The 21,125-nt window shown below is 41.9% G+C and overlaps 3 non-coding genes across 3 annotated transcripts; all 3 read right to left on the bottom strand.

Moving 5' to 3' along the window:
- Positions 1-11,484: 11,484 nt before the first annotated feature.
- LOC140285295 (U5 spliceosomal RNA) lies at positions 11,485-11,604 on the bottom strand. The gene has a single exon (XR_011910390.1). It is a non-coding gene; the product is annotated as a U5 spliceosomal RNA (small nuclear RNA).
- A 3,946-nt stretch (positions 11,605-15,550) lies between these two features.
- On the bottom strand, positions 15,551-15,670 carry LOC140285293 (U5 spliceosomal RNA). The gene has a single exon (XR_011910387.1). It is a non-coding gene; the product is annotated as a U5 spliceosomal RNA (small nuclear RNA).
- A 3,937-nt stretch (positions 15,671-19,607) lies between these two features.
- On the bottom strand, positions 19,608-19,727 carry LOC140285292 (U5 spliceosomal RNA). Its single transcript, XR_011910386.1, has one exon. It is a non-coding gene; the product is annotated as a U5 spliceosomal RNA (small nuclear RNA).
- Positions 19,728-21,125: the final 1,398 nt, after the last annotated feature.

Below are 21,125 nucleotides of genomic sequence, written 5' to 3'. Positions count from 1 at the left end.
CAACCATAATGTATAAAATGCGGTGAAAAAAAAGGTGTGATAGAACACTAAAAGGTGGAGCGGAAGTGTTCGGCTGCAAGAAGGTGTGAATGTCCGACTATATTTGGTGAAAAGCAGGTGAAGCAAGGTCTGAATGCCCAACCTTACATCATCAAAAGCGAGATCAGAGTTGTTTGGCTGCAAGAAGGCCATAGTTTGCCAAAAGCGGGTAAGGTGCGAATGTCCGACCAAATATCAACAAAATTTGGGGCGGAGGTTTTCGGATGCAAGTGGGTGTGAATATCCCACCATACAAGTATGGTGGAGAGGAAGCTGTGAATAGCCGACCATAGTTTGGAAAAAGCGGGTAAGAAAAGGTTTGAATGCCCGAACATACACCATCAAAAGAGGGAGCGGAGGTGTTCCGCTGTACGAAAGTGTGAATGTCCGACCATACTTGGTAAAAAGCGGGTAAGAAAAGGTTAAAATACCCGACTGTACACAATCAATAGCGGGAGCGGATGTGTTCGACTACAAGAAGGTGTGACAGTCTGAAAATGGTTTGTAAAAAGCGGGTAAGAAAAGGTGCGAATGTCCGACAATGTATGATCAAAAGAGAGAGCGGAGGTTTTCGGATACACGAAGGTTTGAATGTCCTACCATAGTTTGTAAATAGCGGGTAAGAAAAGGTTTGAATGCCCGACTATACACCATCAAAAGAGGGAACGGAGGTGTTCCGCTGTACGAAGGTGTGAATGTCCGATCATACTTGGTAAAAAGCGGGTAAGAAAAGGTTAAAATACCCGACTGTACACAATCAATAGCGGGAGCGGAGTTGTTCGGCTACAAGAAGGTGTGAAAGTCCGACCATGGTTTGTAAAAAGCAGTTAAGAAAAGGTTCGAATATCCAACCAAACATAATCAAAAGCGGGAGCAGAGCTGTTCGACTGCAAGTAGGTGTGAATGTCCAGCCATAATTACTCACAAACGGGGGAAGAAAAGGTAGTATTGCCAGACCATACATGATCAAAACAGGGAGCGGAGGTTCAGCTGCAAGGTGTGAATGTCTGACTATAGTTTGTAAAAAGCGGGTAAGACAAGGTGCGAATGCCCAACAATGTATGATCAAAAGAGAGAGCGGAGGTGTTCGGCTGCAAGGTCTGAATGTCCAACCATAATTTGTAAAAACCGGGTAAGAAAAGGCTCGAAAGCCCGACTATACATCATCAAAAGCGGGAGCGGAGGTCTTCAGCTGCAAGAAGGTGTGAATGTTCGACTAAAATTTGTAAAAAGCTGGTAAGACAAGGAGCGATGTCCTGACATTGTATGATCAAAAGCGGGAGCGGAGGTGTCCAGCTGTGAGTAGGTGTGAATGTCCGACCATAATTGCTGAAAAATGTGTTAGAAAAGGTAAGAATACTGGACCATACATCATCAAAATTGGGAGAGGTGGTGTTCGGCTGCAAGAAGGTGTGAAAGTCTGACAATGGTTTGTAAAAAGCGGGTAAAAAAAGGTTCAAATGCCCGAATATACATCATCAAAAGCGGAAGCGGAGGTGTTCGGATGCAAGAAGGTGTGAACGTCCGACCAAAGTTTGTAAAAAGCAGTGAAAAGCGAGAAAAAGCATTTCGTGAGTTCTGCATGATTTGGGATTTTGCTTATAAAATGCATTACTTCACTCAAACTATGTTAAAACTGATTTGTCCTTCATATTTACCATGTCTAGAAATATTTAAACAAAGCACAGACAGAAAGGGCTTCATTCGCAAAGGTAAAGCCTGCAAAAAATAGAAACAACTCATTAGTGCTGCTCAACGTTGTACTTTGCAGTAAAAGAAAGAGCAAATCTAAAGTTTCAGGAATCCGAGAATAAGCTTGCTTTCATGAGTTCTGCACGATTTCGAATTTTGCTATAAAATGAATTGCTTTGCTCAAACCAAGTTAAAACTGCTTTGTCCTTCCATATTCATCAATGTCTAGATCGACTTCAACAAAGAAAAACATTGGACTTTGCAGTAGAAGAAGTTTACACATTGATAAATATGAAGGACAAAGCAGTTCCCACTTGCCCATAAGAAAATAAGCTTATTCTCGGATTCCTGATCCTTCAGTGTTGCTCTTTCTTCTACTGCAAAATACAATGTTGTTCTTTGTTGAAGTCGATCTAGACATTGATAAATATGAAGGAAAAAGCAGTTTTAACTTGGTTTGAGTGAATGAATTCATTTTATACATAAAATCCGAAATCGTGCAGAACTCATGAAAATAAGCTTATTCTCGGATTCCTAAAACTTTTGATTGGCTCTTTCTTTTACTGCAAAGTACAACGTTGTTTTTTTGTTTAAATCTATCGAGACATTGATAAATATGAAGGTAAAAGCCGTTTTAACATAGTTTGAGTGAAGGAATTGATTTTATAGATAAAATCCCAAATCATGCAGAACTCCTCAAAAGGGGCGTATGGCTTAATCACAAGTGTGGTTCTTTCTCATTCAGGGTAGTATGAGGAAGTTTATGCTTGAAATATATGTAGAAATGGGTACATATGAAGGACAAAGCAGTGTTAACTTAGTTTGAGTGAAGGAATTCATTTTATACATAAAATCCCAAATCATGCAGAACGTATGAAAAGAAGCTTATTCTCGGATTCCTGATCCTTCAGTTTTGCTCTTTCTTCTACTGCAAAATACAATGTTGTTCTTTGTTGAAGTCGATCTAGACATTGATAAATATGAAGGAAAAAGCAGTTTTAACTTGGTTTGAGTGAATGAATTCATTTTATACATAAAATCCGAAATCGTGCAGAACTCATGAAAATAAGCTTATTCTCGGATTCCTAAAACGTTTGATTTGCTCTTTCTTTTATTGCAAAGTACAACGTTGTTTTTTTGTTTAAATCTATCGAGACATTGATAAATATGAAGGTAAAAGCCGTTTTAACATAGTTTGAGTGAAGGAATTAATTTTATAGATAAAATCCCAAATCATGCAGAACTCCTCAAAAGGGAGGTATGGCTTAATCACAAGTGTGGCTCTTTCTCATTCAGGGTAATATGAGGAAGTTTATGCTTGAAATATATGTAGAAATGGGTACATATGAAGGACAAAGCAATGTTAACTTAGTTTGCGTGAAGAAATTCATTTTATACATAAAATCCGAAATCGTGCAGAACTCATGAAAATAAGCTTATTCTCGGATTCCTAAAACTTTTGACTTGCACTTTCTTTTACTGCAAAGTACAACGTTGTTTTTTGTTGAAATCTATCTAGACATTGATAAATACCAGCCGAAACTCTGCTGCCGCTTATGATAATTTATGGTTGGGCATTCTTACCTTTTCTTACCCGCTTTTTACAAATTATGATCTTACATTCACACCTACTTGCAGTCGAACACCTTCTCATCCACTTATGATCATGTGCGGTTGGGCTTTCGCACCTTTTCTTACCCATTTTTCAGTAATTATGGGTGGACATTCAGACCTTCTTGCAGCCGAAAACCTCCGCTCCTCTTTTGATCATACATTGTCGGGCATTCACACCTTGTCTTACCCGCTTTTTACAAACTTTAGTCGGACTTTCAAACCTTCTTGCAGCTGAACCACCTCCGCTCCCTGTTTTGATCATATATGGTCTGGCAATAGTACCTTTTCTTACCCGTTTGTGAGTAATTATGGCTGGACATTCACACCTTCTTGCAGCCGAACACAACCTCTCCCGCTTTTGATGAGATATGGTCCGGCATTCTTACCTTTTCTAACACATTTTTCAGCAATTATGGTCGGACATTCACACCTACTCACAGACGGACACCTCCGCTCCTACATTTGATAGTGTATAGTCGGGCATTCTCACCCTTTCTCATCAGCTTTTTGCAAATTATGATCTGATATTCACACCTACTTGCAGTCGAAAAGCTCTGCTCCCGCTTTTGATTATGTTTGGTTGGATATTCGAACCTTTTCTTAACTGCTTTTTACATATTTTGGTTGGACGTTCACACCTTCTTGTAGCCGAACACTTCCACTCCTGCTTTTGATGATGTATGGTTGGGCATTCACACCTTTTTTTTGCCCATTTTTCAGGAATTATGGGTGGACATTCACACCTTGCAGCTGAACACCTCCTATCCCACTTATGATCATGTGCGGTTTGATTTTCGAAAAGTTTCTTTCATGTTTTCTAGCAATTATTGATGGACATTTAGACCTTCTTGCAGCTGAACACCACCTCTCCCGATTTTGATGGTGTATAGTCGGGCTTTCGAGCCTTTTCTTTCCCGGTTTTTACAAATTATGGTTGGACATTCAGACCTTCTTGCAGCCGAAAACCTCCACTCCCTCTTTTGATCATACATTGTCGGACATTCGCACCTTTTCTTACCCGCTTTTTACAAACCATGGTCGGACTTTCACACCTTCTTGTAGCCGAACACATCCGCTCCCGCTATTGATTGTGTACAGTCGGGTATTTTAACCTTTTCTTACCCGCTTTTTACCAACTATGGTCGGACATTCACACCTTCGTACAGCGGAACACCTCTGCTCCCTCTTTTGATGGTGTATGTTCGGGTATTCAAACCTTTTCTTACCCGCTTTTTCCAAACTATGGTCGGCTATTCACAGCTTCCTCTCCACCATACTTGTATGGTTGGATATTCACACCCACTTGCATCCGAAGACCTCTGCCCCAAATTTTGTTGATATTTAGTCGGACATTCGCACCTTACCCGCTTTTGGCAAACTATGGCCTTCTTGCAGCCAAACACCTCTGATCTCGCTTTTGATGATGTAAGGTTGGGCATTCAGACCTTGCTTCACCTGCTTTTCACCAAATATAGTCGGACATTCACACCTTCTTGCAGCCGAACACTTCCGCTCCACCTTTTAGTGTTCTATCACACCTTTTTTTCACCGCATTTTATACATTATGGTCGGAAATTTTCAACCACTCTCATCCGAAGACCTCTCCTCCCGCTTTCTTTAATATATTTGAACTTTAGTCGGACATTCAAACCTTCTTGCAGCTGAACCACCTCCGCTCCCTGTTTTGATCATATATGGTCTGGCAATACTACCTTTTCTTACCCGTTTGTGAGTAATTATGGCTGGACATTCACACCTACTTGCAGCCGAACACAACCTCTCTCGCTTTTGATGATGTATGGACCGGCATTTTTACCTTTTCTAACACATTTTTCAGCAATTATGGTCGGAGATTCACACCTACTCACAGCCGAACAACTCCGCTCCCGCATTTGATGATGTATAGTCGGGCATTCTCACCCTTTCTCATCAGCTTTTTGCAAATTATGATCTGACATTCACACCTACTTGCAGTCGAAAAGCTCTGCTCCCGCTTTTGATTATGTTTGGTTGGATATTCGAACCTTTTCTTAACTGCTTTTTACATATTTTGGTTGGACGTTCACACCTTCTTGTAGCCGAACACTTCCACTCCTGCTTTTGATGATGTATGGTTGGGCATTCACACCTTTTTTTTGCCCATTTTTCAGGAATTATGGGTGGACATTCACACCTTGCAGCTGAACACCTCCTATCCCACTTATGATCATGTGCGGTTTGATTTTCGAAAAGTTTCTTTCATGTTTTCTAGCAATTATTGATGGACATTTAGACCTTCTTGCAGCTGAACACCACCTCTCCCGATTTTGATTATGTATGGACCGGCATTTTTACCTTTTCTAACACATTTTTCAGCAATTATGGTTGGAGATTCACACCTACTCACAGCCGAACAACTCCGCTCCCGCATTTGATGGTGTATAGTCGGGCATTCTCACCCTTTCTCATCAGCTTTTTGCAAATTATGATCTGACATTCACACCTACTTGCAGTCGAACAGCTCTGCTCCCGCTTTTGATTATGTTTAGTTAGATATTCGAACCTTTTCTTAACTGCTTTTTACAAACTTTGGTCGGACGTTCACAATATCTTGCAGCCGAACACCTCCGCTTCCGCTTTTGATGGTGTATATTCGGGCATACGAACCTTTTCTTACCCGCTTTTTACAAACCAAGGTCGGACTTTCACACCTTCTCTTCGCTGAACAACTCCGCTCCCTCTTTTGATTGTGTACAGTCGTGTAATTTAACCTTTTCTTACCCGCTTTTTACCATCTATGTTCGGACATTCACACCGTCTTACAGCGGAACACCTCCGCTCCCTCTTTTGATGATGTATGGTTAGGCATTCGCACCTTTTCTTACCCATTTTTCAGTAATTATGGGTAGACATTCACACCTTCTTGCAGCTGAACACCTCCTCTCCCGCTTATGATCATGTGCAGTTTGATATTCGAAAATTTTCTTTCATGTTTTCTAGCAATTATTGATGGACATTCAGACCGTCTTGCAGCTGAACACCTCCGCTCCCACTTTTGATGGTGTATAGTCGGGCTTTCGAGCCTTTTCTTCCCCGGTTTTTACAAATTATGGTTGGACATTCAGACCTTCTTGCAGCCGAAAACCTCCACTCCCTCTTTTGATCATACATTGTCGGGCATTCGCACCTTTTCTTACCCGCTTTTTACAAACCATGGTCGGACTTTCACACCTTTTAGTAGCCGAACAACTCCGCTCCCGCTATTGATTGTGTACAGTCGGGTATTTTAACCTTTTCTTACCCGCTTTTTACCAACTATGGTTGGAAATTCACACCTTCTTACAGCAGAACACCTCCGCTCCCTGTTTTGATTATGTATGGTTTGACATTCGCACCTTCTCTCACCCGCCTTTTACTATGGTCGGCCATTCACAGCTTCCTCTCCACCATACTTGTATGGTGGGATATTCACACCCACCTGCATCCGAAGACCTCCGCCCCCACTTTTGTTGATATTTAGTCGGTCATTCGCACCTTACCCGCTTTTGGCAAACTATGGCCTTCTTGCAGCCCAACACCTCTGATCTCGCTTTTGATGATGTAAGGTTGGGCATTCAGACCTTGCTTCACCTGCTTTTCACCAAATATAGTCGGACATTCACACCCACTTGCATCCGAAGACCTCCGCCCCAAATTTTGTTGATATTTAGTCGGACATTCGCACCTTACCCGCTTTTGGCAAACTATGGCCTTCTTGCAGCCAAACACCTCTGATCTCGCTTTTGATGATGTAAGGTTGGGCATTCAGACCTTGCTTCACCTGCTTTTCACCAAATATAGTCGGACATTCACACCTTCTTGCAGCCGAACACTTCCGCTCCACCTTTTAGTGTTCTATCACACCTTTTTTTCACCGCATTTTATACATTATGGTTGGAAATTTTCAACCACTCTCATCCGAAGACCTCTCCTCCCGCTTTTGTTAATATATTTGAACTTTAGTCGGACATTCAAACCTTCTTGCAGCTGAACCACCTCCGCTCCCTGTTTTGATCATATATGGTCTGGCAATACTACCTTTTCTTACCCGTTTGTGAGTAATTATGGCTGGACATTCACACCTACTTGCAGCCGAACACAACCTCTCTCGCTTTTGATGATGTATGGACCGGCATTCTTACCTTTTCTAACACATTTTTCAGCAATTATGGTCGGAGATTCACACCTACTCACAGCCGAACAACTCCGCTCCCGCATTTGATGGTGTATAGTCGGGCATTCTCACCCTTTCTCATCAGCTTTTTGCAAATTATGATCTGACATTCACACCTACTTGCAGTCGAACAGCTCTGCTCCCGCTTTTGATTATGTATGGTTGGATATTCGAACCTTTTCTTAACTGCTTTTTACAAACTTTGGTTGGACGTTCACACCTTCTTGTAGCCGAACACATGCACTCCTGCTTTTGATGATGTATGGTTGGGCATTCGCACCTTTTTTTTACCCATTTTTCAGGTATTATGGGTGGACATTCACACCTTCTTGCAGCTGAACACCTCCTCTCCCACTTATGATCTTGTGTGGTTTGATTTTCGAAAATTTTCTTTCATGTTTTCTAGCAATTATTGATGGACATTTAGACCTTCTTGCAGCTGAACACCACCTCTCCCGATTTTGATTATGTATGGACCGGCATTTTTACCTTTTCTAACACATTTTTCAGCAATTATGGTTGGAGATTCACACCTACTAACAGCCGAACAACTCCGCTACCGCATTTGATGGTGTATAGTCGGGCATTCTCACCCTTTCTCATCAGCTTTTTGCAAATTATGATCTGACATTCACACCTACTTGCAGTCGAACAGCTCTGCTCCCGCTTTTGATTATGTATGGTTGGATATTCGAACCTTTTCTTAACTGCTTTTTACAAACTTTGGTCGGACGTTCACACCTTCTTGTAGCCGCACACATGCACTCCTGCTTTTGATGATGTATGGTTGGGCATTCGCACCTTTTTTTTACCCATTTGTCAGGTATTATGGGTGGACATTCACACCTTCTTGCAGCTGAACACCTCCTCTCCCACTTATGATCATGTGTGGTTTGATTTTCGAAAATTTTCTTTCATGTTTTCTAGCAATTATTGATGGACATTTAGACCTTCTTGCAGCTGAACACCACCTCTCCCGATTTTGATTATGTATGGACCGGCATTTTTACCTTTTCTAACACATTTTTCAGCAATTATGGTTGGAGATTCACACCTACTCACAGCCGAACAACTCCGCTACCGCATTTGATGGTGTATAGTCGGGCATTCTCACCCTTTCTCATCAGCTTTTTGCAAATTATGATCTGACATTCACACCTACTTCCAGTCGAACAGCTCTGCTCCCGCTTTTGATTATGTTTAGTTAGATATTCGAACCTTTTCTTAACTGCTTTTTACAAACTTTGGTCGGACGTTCACAATATCTTGCAGCCGAACACCTCCGCTTCCGCTTTTGATGGTGTATATTCGGGCATACGAACCTTTTCTTACCCGCTTTTTACAAACCAAGGTCGGACTTTCACACCTTCTCTTAGCTGAACAACTCCGCTCCCTCTTTTGATTGTGTACAGTCGTGTAATTTAACCTTTTCTTACCCGCTTTTTACCATCTATGTTCGGACATTCACACCGTCTTACAGCGGAACACCTCCGCTCCCTCTTTTGATGATGTATGGTTAGGCATTCGCACCTTTTCTTACCCATTTTTCAGTAATTATGGGTAGACATTCACACCTTCTTGCAGCTGAACACCTCCTCTCCCGCTTATGATCATGTGCAGTTTGATATTCGAAAATTTTCTTTAATGTTTTCTAGCAATTATTGATGGACATTCAGACCATCTTGCAGCTGAACACCTCCGCTCCCACTTTTGATGGTGTATAGTCGGGCTTTCGAGCCTTTTCTTCCCCGGTTTTTACAAATTATAGTTGGACATTCAGACCTTCTTGCAGCCGAAAACCTCCACTCCCTCTTTTGATCATACATTGTCGGGCATTCGCACCTTTTCTTACCCGCTTTTACAAACCATGGTCGGAATTTCACACCTTTTAGTAGCCGAACAACTCCGCTCCCGCTATTGATTGTGTACAGTCGGGTATTTTAACCTTTTCTTACCCGCTTTTTACCAACTATGGTTGGACATTCACACCTTCTTACAGCAGAACACCTCCGCTCCCTGTTTTGATTATGTATGGTTTGACTTTCGCACCTTCTCTCACCCGCCTTTTACTATGGTCGGCCATTCACAGCTTCCTCTCCACCATACTTGTATGGTGGGATATTCACACCCACCTGCATCCGAAGACCTCCGCCCCCACTTTTGTTGATATTTAGTCGGTCATTCACACCTTACCCGCTTTTGGCAAACTATGGCCTTCTTGCAGCCCAACACCTCTGATCTCGCTTTTGATGATGTAAGGTTGGGCATTCAGACCTTGCTTCACCTGCTTTTCACCAAATATAGTCGGACATTCACACCCACTTGCATCCGAAGACCTCCGCCCCAAATTTTGTTGATATTTAGTCGGACATTCGCACCTTACCCGCTTTTGGCAAACTATGGCCTTCTTGCAGCCAAACACCTCTGATCTCGCTTTTGATGATGTAAGGTTGGGCATTCAGACCTTGCTTCACCTGCTTTTCACCAAATATAGTCGGACATTCACACCTTCTTGCAGCCGAACACTTCCGCTTTTAGTGTTCTATGAGGCATTCACATATTTTCTTTCACCGTATTTTATAGATTATGGTTGGAAATTCTCACCCACTCTCATCCGAAGACCTCTCCTCCCGCTTTTGTTAATATATAGTCGGGCATTCGAACCTTTTCTTACCCGCTTTTTACAAATTATGGTCGAACATTCACACCTACTTGCAGCTGAATACTTCCGCTCCACCTTTTAGGTATGTATGGTTGGCATTTGCACCTCTTTTTATACTGATTGCTGAAGATTAAGTTGTTCTTTCTCAAACTACAAATTTTTTTTAATTGTTGAAACTTGATTTGAAGTGGATAAATAAGGAGGACAAACAGTTTTAAGTCAGGCTGATAGAAGGAATTAATTTTATAGCAAAATCTGTACTTCGTCATATGTCGAGAGATGCTTATTGCTGAAGAAGTTCTTTCTCATTCTACAAAGTACAACGTTGTTTATCGTTGAAACTTGATTAGACATGAATAAATATGAAGGACAAAGCAGTCTTAACTTGGTTTGAGTTAAGGAATTCGTTTTATAGGAGAATCCGAATTCGTGCATAACTCATAAAATAGAGCTTATTTTCGGATTCCTGTAGAATGATTCTGGTTCTTTCTCATAATACAAAGTTTGTTGTTTATTGTTGAAACTTCATCAGAAGTGAAGAAATAAATGAATGCCTATCAACAAATTGACCTTCTGTTGACCTTCGGGGAGGTGAGTATCTTCACTAGACTCACCTGTCTGCTCTTCCTCCTCATTTAGCGTAGCTCCACCCTCTGCCTTTGAATTCTCACAGACTTCAACACTGAGTGGTGAGGCCTCTACAGGCCCCTCCCCTTTTTGCTCCTCACTTCCAATCCAAGCTTTTGGCGGGAAGTTTGAATTTATTGGGTCAACCTCTTCACTTTGTTCACCAACTGCCACCTTTGGTCCTTCTCTTTGTTGGCTTGACTGTGGCTTTACCATCTTTAATTTGTTGGCAAAAGATTTAGGGCAATCTCTGAAGAGGTGATTTAATTCTCCACAGAGATTACATTTCCTGCCATTTGGACACTCTCCAAAAGTTTGCCCAATTTCTCTGCTCTTCCCACATAACACCTTGGTACAAGCCTCAACCAGGTGTCCATGCTCACCACACTTGCGGCAGAACTTGGGCTGACCCTGGTAGTGGATGTAACCTCGGTTTTCAAGGTGGCCAAAGTGTCGCCCACCCGCTGCACTGAGCACTCTTCAGCCCTTTTAAATGGTATAACTTTGCACTCCCGCACGCTCCAGCAAGCACCATTCAAGCAACAACTTTGCACTCCAGCTTCAAACATCGGCACAGTCGCAACAAGTAAGGCGACTCTACTCAGAGAAGTCACTCTGCACAGTAAGAAGATTTCTTTTGCACAGACAGAAAGGGCTTCACCCGCAAAGGTAAAGCCTGCCAAAAATAGAAACAACTCATTAGTGCTGCTCTCCACAGAAATCTTTAGTAAAAGGCGAAAGACTTATGAGAAAGAGTTATGAAGAGAAACCAGAGTACGATTATCCGTCACTGCGGGAGCAGGGCATCAGGCTAGTTGGCATAGCCACCTTCCCCATGGTGAGCTTTGCTTGGTTGAGACGCTTGCCCCCCCCCCCCCCCCCCCCCCCCCCCCTTGCTCCTCGGCTGACCAAGTAGGAACAATCGGGCCCTATTCGATGGCTGCCTTGTCTTTTACTCTGTGCAAAAGACAAGGCAGCAACAAAAACACCACGAAAATCCCGTATTGAGGCTTTGTTCTGATCGCTCATTCGGTGTCGCGTTTCTTTCAAGCAATTCTCCCGGTTAGCCCACACTCGGCTCGCTCCCATAGCCGTGTTAAAGTCTACTTCGCATTCACTCTCTTTTCTCAGCAGACTCTTGGGATTTTATCTATAAAATTAATTCCTTCACTCAAACTATGTGAAAACTGCTTTGTCCTTAATATTTACCATGTCTAGAAAGATTTAAACAAAAAAAACAACGTTGTACTTTGCAGTAAAAGAAAGAGCAAATCTAAAGTTTCAGGAATCCGAGAATAAGCTTACTTTCATGAGTTCTTCACGATTTCGGATTTTGCTATAAAATGAATTCCTTCACTCAAACTAAATTAAAACTGCTAAACCGCTAATCTGTTATATGTAAGGCAGATGTCAAATTCACCGAAATAGGATCAAAGGGTATTCGGCCAATCGAGCTGTAGCAGCTTCGGTAAAAGAGTATAAGTTGAAGAGTTTGTGAATAAAGGTGTGCGCACACATAGTGTGCTGTACGAAAATAGGCAGGGAGCAATGCCGGCTGGGGTATATGTTCTTGTATGTTGTCTGACTGTTTGATTTGAATGTGTTGTGTAAGTGTCCTGTTGAATGTTACATGTTTGGGCTTTGACACGCTTCACTGTGGTTGTTAACTGTGTGGTGTGTCCTGAAATGTTATATGTTTGGGCTGTGTGACATGCTTAATGCTTGTCAGTAGCTACCCACTTATTCATATATAGCAACTGACAACATAAGAAGTCCGGACATACTTTGATAGTAGTTGTAGAAGTATCCTTATTGATAATAGATCACTAATTCATAGTGATAGAACAGTAGATGAACAGGTGCTTGCACATGTCTCACGAAAATAAAATGGGTGTATGATTGCTGACGGCAGAGCAATACTGCCAAACTTATGAGTTCTTGTGGCAAACTTGATTCAGTGTCTTGACGTGTATACGCTGTTTCGCTGACTTGATTGTCACAAGAAACAAAGTGTGTTTGATAAGATCCGACCATTTTATTACGGGAGGATCAGTATGTATGGATTCTGATGTGACTGATAAACCCATTCGTATCTTAAGCATAATCTAATACGTGAGACAACGCCCTGGCACACGATAAAAAAAAAAAAGAGAGAGAGCGGTTTTGTGTCCCACTCTAAAACTATCAGGCAGTCGGTCGAGTTTTTCAAAATCTTTAAAAACATCTAAAATGTCTGATGATAAAAGGTCCCAATAGGTCAGATAGAATTCTGCAGGAAGCCCGTCTAAACCCGGAGCTCGACTTCTCTTAAAACCTGTTAGGCATTTTTTTTACTCTAAAGCAGTAAAATTCTGTTTCAAGTGTGCATTCTCTTTTACGGTTTTGTCAACGAATTTTAAGATTTCTGCCGATGTTTCCAAGTGCACTGGTTTCTCTTTGTACATGTTACTATAAAAGGTATGTACAGTTTCAATCATCTCTTGTGTGGATTTTGTTAAAAACCCATCTTCTCTTTTTAGATTTTGAATACACTCCTTTTTATTTATAACTTTCTTTCTTTTTCACCTTCCTCAATTTCCTGCTCCCTGCTTCTTACAAAAATTCCTTTACTCTTTATTTCTGCTAAAACTGACATTTCCTTTTTGACATCTTTGATTTCTTCTTTAAAGTCTATGCCACACTGATTTAGTTTAAAGTAGCGCTGTAAGCGTTTATGTAGTCCCATCATATATCTATTCTCTTTCCTTTTTTTACGTTTACCTTGCTGTTTAAAAAAAGTCTGGGTCGTTTCCTTCACCATTTCCCACCATTGTGCATGTGTTTCGTAGAGGTCTTGAAGGGTCTGCCACTCTTTATAACATTCCCTGTACTGACTGACTATGATTTCATCCTCCAACAGGGAACAGTTGAGTTTCCACAGACCACTTCCTACCGTCACACCAGAAGGGGGTGAAAGGGTGCAGGAGAGCATAAGGTGGTCTGAAAAGAAAACAGGGGTTAATCTAACATCAGTGGGTGGGCAATCTCTAGTAAAGAAATAATCAATGCGAGAGGCTCTGGTGCCATCATGACTAAACCAGGTGAAGCCCTCCTCTCTGGGATGCATGGTTTTAAAACAGTCAGTAAGCTTAAAATCCCTGCATATGCCCTGAAATAAAATCGAAGTCTTATCCACTTTAAAATCTACCCCTGCTCTTTTTCTATCTTTCCTGCTCAAGATACAGTTAAAATCCCCTCCTACAACTAAAGGTACTTGCCCTAGCATGTAAAGCTGTATATCTTCTATAAGGTCATACCTTTCATTTTTTCCATTGAAACCATAAATATTTAAGAGGTTAAAGTCTTGCCCCATAAAATTCAAGTGTGCTAAAAGTGCCCGTCCGTCTCTCACCACTGTGCTACCTTTCACCAGAACATGCGGATTTTTAATTAGAATGGCCACACCATCATTTTTATTTTGATTTGAGCCACTCCATATCGATAAATGGGGCCACATTTCCTCCCATTGTCTATGGTTTTTTAAAAAAGGTAGTCCACATTCTTGTATTAAAAACACATCTGATTTTATGGAGTCTAAGAAGGATAAAATACTCTGGGCTCTTGTCTTTGATTTCACACTTCTCACATTTAGTGTTGAGAAGGTGAGAACCATTAAAAGCATAAAGGAAAGTAGGTATGTCATTTTCGTTTTTCTAAGTTATCAAAACAAATTACACACAGGTTATTTCTTGGGAAACTAGCTCTTCCTTCATTTCTTTAGGTGAAAAGTGAGTAGGGTGATCTATATTTCCTTTTCGGACTCTCGGTGTTGGCCTCTGACGCAATGTTGCATTTAACTTTGAGTCCCTGGGGGTTGATTGCAGAGCTGAAGTTAAAAAGGAGACCTCATTTGGTGAGTCGGAGGGGAAGACTCTAGGTTCTTCCACTGAAGAACTGTCTGAAAGGGACCTAACCCTTCCCCTCTTCTCTGATACCACTGGGGAATCAGAGGCTCAGATGCCGTCCTCTTCGGCTGTTGACCTTCGGGGAGGTGAGTATCTTCACTAGACTCACCTGTCTGCTCTTCCTCCTCATTTAGCGTAGCTCCACCCTCTGCCTGTGAATTCTCACAGACTTCAACACTGAGTGGTGAGGCCTCTACAGGCCCCTCCCCTTTTTGCTCCTCACTTCCAATCCAAGCTTTTGGCGGGAAGTTTGAATTTATTGGGTCAACCTCTTCACTTTGTTCACCAACTGCCACCTTTGGTCCTTCTCTTTGTTGGCTTGACTGTGGCTTTACCGTCTTTAATTTGTTGGCAAAAGATTTAGGGCAATCTCTGAAGAGGTGATTTAATTCTCCACAGAGATTACATTTCCTGCCATTTGGACACTCTCCAAAAGTTTGCCCAATTTCTCTGCTCTTCCCACATAACACCTTGGTACAAGCCTCAACCAGGTGTCCATGCTCACCACACTTGCGGCAGAACTTGGGCTGCCCCTGGTAGTGGATGTAACCTCGGTTTTCAAGGTGGCCAAAGTGTCGCCCACCCGCTGCACTGAGCACTCTTCAGCCCTTTTAAATGGTATAACTTTGCACTCCCGCACGCTCCAGCAAGCACCATTCAAGCAACAACTTTGCACTCCAGCTTCGAACATCGGCACAGTCGCAACAAGTAAGGCGACTCTACTCAGAGAAGTCACTCTGCACAGTAAGAAGATTTCTTTTGCACAGACAGAAAGGGCTTCACCCGCAAAGGTAAAGCCTGCCAAAAATAGAAACAACTCATTAGTGCTGCTCTCCACAGAAATCTTTAGTAAAAGGCGAAAGACTTATGAGAAAGAGTTATGAAGAGAAACCAGAGTACGATTATCCGTCACTGCGGGAGCAGGGCATCAGGCTAGTTGGCATAGCCACCTTCCCCATGGTGAGCTTTGCTTGGTGGAGACGCTTGCCCCCCCCCCCCCCCCCCTTGCTCCTCGGCTGACCAAGTAGGAACAATCGGGCCCTATTCGATGGCTGCCTTGTCTTTTACTCTGTGCAAAAGACAAGGCAGCAACAAAAACACCACGAGAATCCCGTATTGAGGCTTTGTTCTGATCGCTCATTCGGTGTCGCGTTTCTTTCAAGCAATTCTCCCGGTTAGCCCACACTCGGCTCGCTCCCATAGCCGTGTTAAAGTCTACTTCGCATTCACTCTCTTTTCTCAGCAGACTCTTGGGATTTTATCTATAAAATTAATTCCTTCACTCAAACTATGTGAAAACTGCTTTGTCCTTAATATTTACCATGTCTAGAAAGATTTAAACAAAAAAAACAACGTTGTACTTTGCAGTAAAAGAAAGAGCAAATCTAAAGTTTCAGGAATCCGAGAATAAGCTTACTTTCATGAGTTCTTCACGATTTCGGATTTTGCTATAAAATGAATTCCTTCACTCAAACTAAATTAAAACTGCTAAACCGCTAATCTGTTATATGTAAGGCAGATGTCAAATTCACCGAAATAGGATCAAAGGGTATTCGGCCAATCGAGCTGTAGCAGCTTCGGTAAAAGAGTATAAGTTGAAGAGTTTGTGAATAAAGGTGTGCGCACACATAGTGTGCTGTACGAAAATAGGCAGGGAGCAATGCCGGCTGGGGTATATGTTCTTGTATGTTGTCTGACTGTTTGATTTGAATGTGTTGTGTAAGTGTCCTGTTGAATGTTACATGTTTGGGCTTTGACACGCTTCACTGTGGTTGTTAACTGTGTGGTGTGTCCTGAAATGTTATATGTTTGGGCTGTGTGACATGCTTAATGCTTGTCAGTAGCTACCCACTTATTCATATATAGCAACTGACAACATAAGAAGTCCGGACATACTTTGATAGTAGTTGTAGAAGTATCCTTATTGATAATAGATCACTAATTCATAGTGATAGAACAGTAGATGAACAGGTGCTTGCACATGTCTCACGAAAATAAAATGGGTGTATGATTGCTGACGGCAGAGCAATACTGCCAAACTTATGAGTTCTTGTGGCAAACTTGATTCAGTGTCTTGACGTGTATACGCTGTTTCGCTGACTTGATTGTCACAAGAAACAAAGTGTGTTTGATAAGATCCGACCATTTTATTACGGGAGGATCAGTATGTATGGATTCTGATGTGACTGATAAACCCATTCGTATCTTAAGCATAATCTAATACGTGAGACAACGCCCTGGCACACGATAAAAAAAAAAAAGAGAGAGAGCGGTTTTGTGTCCCACTCTAAAACTATCAGGCAGTCGGTCGAGTTTTTCAAAATCTTTAAAAACATCTAAAATGTCTGATGATAAAAGGTCCCAATAGGTCAGATAGAATTCTGCAGGAAGCCCGTCTAAACCCGGAGCTCGACTTCTCTTAAAACCTGTTAGGCATTTTTTTTACTCTAAAGCAGTAAAATTCTGTTTCAAGTGTGCATTCTCTTTTACGGTTTTGTCAACGAATTTTAAGATTTCTGCCGATGTTTCCAAGTGCACTGGTTTCTCTTTGTACATGTTACTATAAAAGGTATGTACAGTTTCAATCATCTCTTGTGTGGATTTTGTTAAAAACCCATCTTCTCTTTTTAGATTTTGAATACACTCCTTTTTATTTATAACTTTCTTTCTTTTTCACCTTCCTCAATTTCCTGCTCCCTGCTTCTTACAAAAATTCCTTTACTCTTTATTTCTGCTAAAACTGACATTTCCTTTTTGACATCTTTGATTTCTTCTTTAAAGTCTATGCCACACTGATTTAGTTTAAAGTAGCGCTGTAAGCGTTTATGTAGTCCCATCATACATCTATTCTCTTTCCTTTTTTTACGTTTACCTTGCTGTTTAAAAAAAGTCTGGGTCGTTTCCTTCACCATTTCCCACCATTGTGCATGTGTTTCGTAGAGGTCTTGAAGGGTCTGCCACTCTTTATAACATTCCCTGTACTGACTGACTATGATTTCATCCTCCAACAGGGAACAGTTGAGTTTCCACAGACCACTTCCTACCGTCACACCAGAAGGGGGTGAAAGGGTGCAGGAGAGCATAAGGTGGTCTGAAAAGAAAACAGGGGTTAATCTAACATCAGTGGGTGGGCAATCTCTAGTAAAGAAATAATCAATGCGAGAGGCTCTGGTGCCATCATGACTAAACCAGGTGAAGCCCTCCTCTCTGGGATGCATGGTTTTAAAACAGTCAGTAAGCTTAAAATCCCTGCATATGCCCTGAAATAAAATCGAAGTCTTATCCACTTTAAAATCTACCCCTGCTCTTTTTCTATCTTTCCTGCTCAAGATACAGTTAAAATCCCCTCCTACAACTAAAGGTACTTGCCCTAGCATGTAAAGCTGTATATCTTCTAAAAGGTCATACCTTTCATTTTTTCCATTGAAACCATAAATATTTAAGAGGTTAAAGTCTTGCCCCATAAAATTCAAGTGTGCTAAAAGTGCCCGTCCGTCTCTCACCACTGTGCTACCTTTCACCAGAACATGCGGATTTTTAATTAGAATGGCCACACCATCATTTTTATTTTGATTTGAGCCACTCCATATCGATAAATGGGGCCACATTTCCTCCCATTGTCTATGGTTTTTTAAAAAAGGTAGTCCACATTCTTGTATTAAAAACACATCTGATTTTATGGAGTCTAAGAAGGATAAAATACTCTGGGCTCTTGTCTTTGATTTCACACTTCTCACATTTAGTGTTGAGAAGGTGAGAACCATTAAAAGCATAAAGGAAAGTAGGTATGTCATTTTCGTTTTTCTAAGTTATCAAAACAAATTACACACAGGTTATTTCTTGGGAAACTAGCTCTTCCTTCATTTCTTTAGGTGAAAAGTGAGTAGGGTGATCTATATTTCCTTTTCGGACTCTCGGTGTTGGCCTCTGACGCAATGTTGCATTTAACTTTGAGTCCCTGGGGGTTGATTGCAGAGCTGAAGTTAAAAAAGGAGACCTCATTTGGTGAGTCGGAGGGGAAGACTCTAGGTTCTTCCACTGAAGAACTGTCTGAAAGGGACCTAACCCTTCCCCTCTTCTCTGATACCACTGGGGAATCAGAGGCTCAGATGCCGTCCTCTTCGGCTGTTGACCTTCGGGGAGGTGAGTATCTTCACTAGACTCACCTGTCTGCTCTTCCTCCTCATTTAGCGTAGCTCCACCCTCTGCCTGTGAATTCTCACAGACTTCAACACTGAGTGGTGAGGCCTCTACAGGCCCCTCCCCTTTTTGCTCCTCACTTCCAATCCAAGCTTTTGGCGGGAAGTTTGAATTTATTGGGTCAACCTCTTCACTTTGTTCACCAACTGCCACCTTTGGTCCTTCTCTTTGTTGGCTTGACTGTGGCTTTACCGTCTTTAATTTGTTGGCAAAAGATTTAGGGCAATCTCTGAAGAGGTGATTTAATTCTCCACAGAGATTACATTTCCTGCCATTTGGACACTCTCCAAAAGTTTGCCCAATTTCTCTTCTCTTCCCACATAACACCTTGGTACAAGCCTCAACCAGGTGTCCATGCTCACCACACTTGCGGCAGAACTTGGGCTGCCCCTGGTAGTGGATGTAACCTCGGTTTTCAAGGTGGCCAAAGTGTCGCCCACCCGCTGCACTGAGCACTCTTCAGCCCTTTTAAATGGTATAACTTTGCACTCCCGCACGCTCCAGCAAGCACCATTCAAGCAACAACTTTGCACTCCAGCTTCGAACATCGGCACAGTCGCAACAAGTAAGGCGACTCTACTCAGAGAAGTCACTCTGCACAGTAAGAAGATTTCTTTTGCACAGACAGAAAGGGCTTCACCCGCAAAGGTAAAGCCTGCCAAAAATAGAAACAACTCATTAGTGCTGCTCTCCACAGAAATCTTTAGTAAAAGGCGAAAGACTTATGAGAAAGAGTTATGAAGAGAAACCAGAGTACGATTATCCGTCACTGCGGGAGCAGGGCATCAGGCTAGTTGGCATAGCCACCTTCCCCATGGTGAGCTTTGCTTGGTTGAGACGCTTGCCCCCCCCCCCCCCCCCCCCCCCCCTTGCTCCTCGGCTGACCAAGTAGGAACAATCGGGCCCTATTCGATGGCTGCCTTGTCTTTTACTCTGTGCAAAAGACAAGGCAGCAACAAAAACACCACGAGAATCCCGTATTGAGGCTTTGTTCTGATCGCTCATTCGGTGTCGCGTTTCTTTCAAGCAATTCTCCCGGTTAGCCCACACTCGGCTCGCTCCCATAGCCGTGTTAAAGTCTACTTCGCATTCACTCTCTTTTCTCAGCAGACTCTTGGGATTTTATCTATAAAATTAATTCCTTCACTCAAACTATGTGAAAACTGCTTTGTCCTTAATATTTACCATGTCTAGAAAGATTTAAACAAAAAAAACAACGTTGTACTTTGCAGTAAAAGAAAGAGCAAATCTAAAGTTTCAGGAATCCGAGAATAAGCTTACTTTCATGAGTTCTTCACGATTTCGGATTTTGCTATAAAATGAATTCCTTCACTCAAACTAAATTAAAACTGCTAAACCGCTAATCTGTTATATGTAAGGCAGATGTCAAATTCACCGAAATAGGATCAAAGGGTATTCGGCCAATCGAGCTGTGGCAGCTTCGGTAAAAGAGTATAAGTTGAAGAGTTTGTGAATAAAGGTGTGCGCACACATAGTGTGCTGTACGAAAATAGGCAGGGAGCAATGCCGGCTGGGGTATATGTTCTTGTATGTTGTCTGACTGTTTGATTTGAATGTGTTGTGTAAGTGTCCTGTTGAATGTTACATGTTTGGGCTTTGACACGCTTCACTGTGGTTGTTAACTGTGTGGTGTGTCCTGAAATGTTATATGTTTGGGCTGTGTGACATGCTTAATGCTTGTCAGTAGCTACCCACTTATTCATATATAGCAACTGACAACATAAGAAGTCCGGACATACTTTGATAGTAGTTGTAGAAGTATCCTTATTGATAATAGATCACTAATTCATAGTGATAGAACAGTAGATGAACAGGTGCTTGCACATGTCTCACGAAAATAAAATGGGTGTATGATTGCTGACGGCAGAGCAATACTGCCAAACTTATGAGTTCTTGTGGCAAACTTGATTCAGTGTCTTGACGTGTATACGCTGTTTCGCTGACTTGATTGTCACAAGAAACAAAGTGTGTTTGATAAGATCCGACCATTTTATTACGGGAGGATCAGTATGTATGGATTCTGATGTGACTGAGAAACCCATTCGTATCTTAAGCATAATCTAATACGTGAGACAACGCCCTGGCACACGATAAAAAAAAAAAAAGAGAGAGAGCGGTTTTGTGTCCCCACAGT

This window comes from Leuresthes tenuis, unplaced genomic scaffold (genome assembly GCF_036924035.1).
Source record: "Leuresthes tenuis unplaced genomic scaffold, fLeuTen1.0.hap1 SCAF_34, whole genome shotgun sequence".
In the NCBI taxonomy this organism is placed as follows: domain Eukaryota; kingdom Metazoa; phylum Chordata; class Actinopteri; order Atheriniformes; family Atherinopsidae; genus Leuresthes; species Leuresthes tenuis.
The sequence above is the reverse complement of the archived record's forward strand: the minus strand, read 5'-3'. Positions and strand labels throughout refer to the sequence as shown.